The sequence below is a fragment of the Nicotiana attenuata genome, chromosome 6 (assembly GCF_001879085.1).
Source record: "Nicotiana attenuata strain UT chromosome 6, NIATTr2, whole genome shotgun sequence".
Taxonomy (NCBI): Eukaryota; Viridiplantae; Streptophyta; class Magnoliopsida; order Solanales; family Solanaceae; genus Nicotiana; species Nicotiana attenuata.
In genome coordinates, this window is record NC_031994.1 from 41,912,366 (window position 1) to 41,913,297 (window position 932).

At 34.3% G+C, this 932-nt stretch overlaps 1 pseudogene; it reads left to right on the forward strand.

Annotated features, from left to right (window-relative positions):
• The window catches only part of LOC109226893, a 16,171-nt pseudogene continuing 15,759 nt past the window's right edge, over window positions 521-932 (forward strand).

A 932-nucleotide genomic window follows, 5' to 3' on the forward strand; every position in this document is an offset into this window, starting at 1 on the left:
ATTTGTAACTTTCTTTCCTAAATTGTGTATATAAAGCTTTCTTAGTCTAAAAAAGGGAAATAAGAAACTTTCTTAACGTCGTATGTATATAGGAGAAGTAGAAATTTCCTATATTGTATGTGTATAGGGGAAAAAAGAGAGTGTTGTATGTAGGGTAAAAAAGAGTGCCCAAAATACAGGACAGACTGGATTCGCACCTAGGCATTCTAGGAAATTTGAACCCACTTTGTCAATGGACCGGGCAGTGACTTTGTGCTAAGAGGTGTCAACAACAATTATATAACAGCATTTACCGGAAGAAAGATAAAATACACCTATATATAGGGTGTTATTTTCAAGCGGGTTCAGATGAACCCTCTTGACCCCATGTGGGTCCGGTCCGCCCCTGTCAATAACAATAACTTAATTTTATTGGACTGTATTGCGACCCATCAATATCAGTAGCTTAATTTAATGGACTACTTTTTGAGAATTATGTTTGAGTATTTGATATTGGACATATTTAAAAGACGAGAGAAAGGAATAGTTTTATTTATATAGGTCATTAGAAAAGGAATCGACTATCTCAAGAAGATAATTAAATAGAAATGGTGAAAAATCATAGAAAATATAAAATTATGTTGAAAATTAATTAATACTTTGAAATCAGGTATATTTATATATAATGAGTAATGAATAATATATATCTAACATGTGATATTTGAAAAACACTATTTAGGTCTTGCATGCGCGATAAATTCACTAGTTTTTTATAATTCCCAGACGGCAGACGGGTGACGGCACAACTCCTCAGACGGGCGACTAGCGAGCGGTAGACGGTGGGACGGGCGACGGCAGTCAACTCCTCACTCACTCCTCCATAATTTACTTGAAAGGTATGTTTCTTCCATAATTTACTTGAAAGCTTTCTCCTTTTTTTTTTTTTTTTTTTT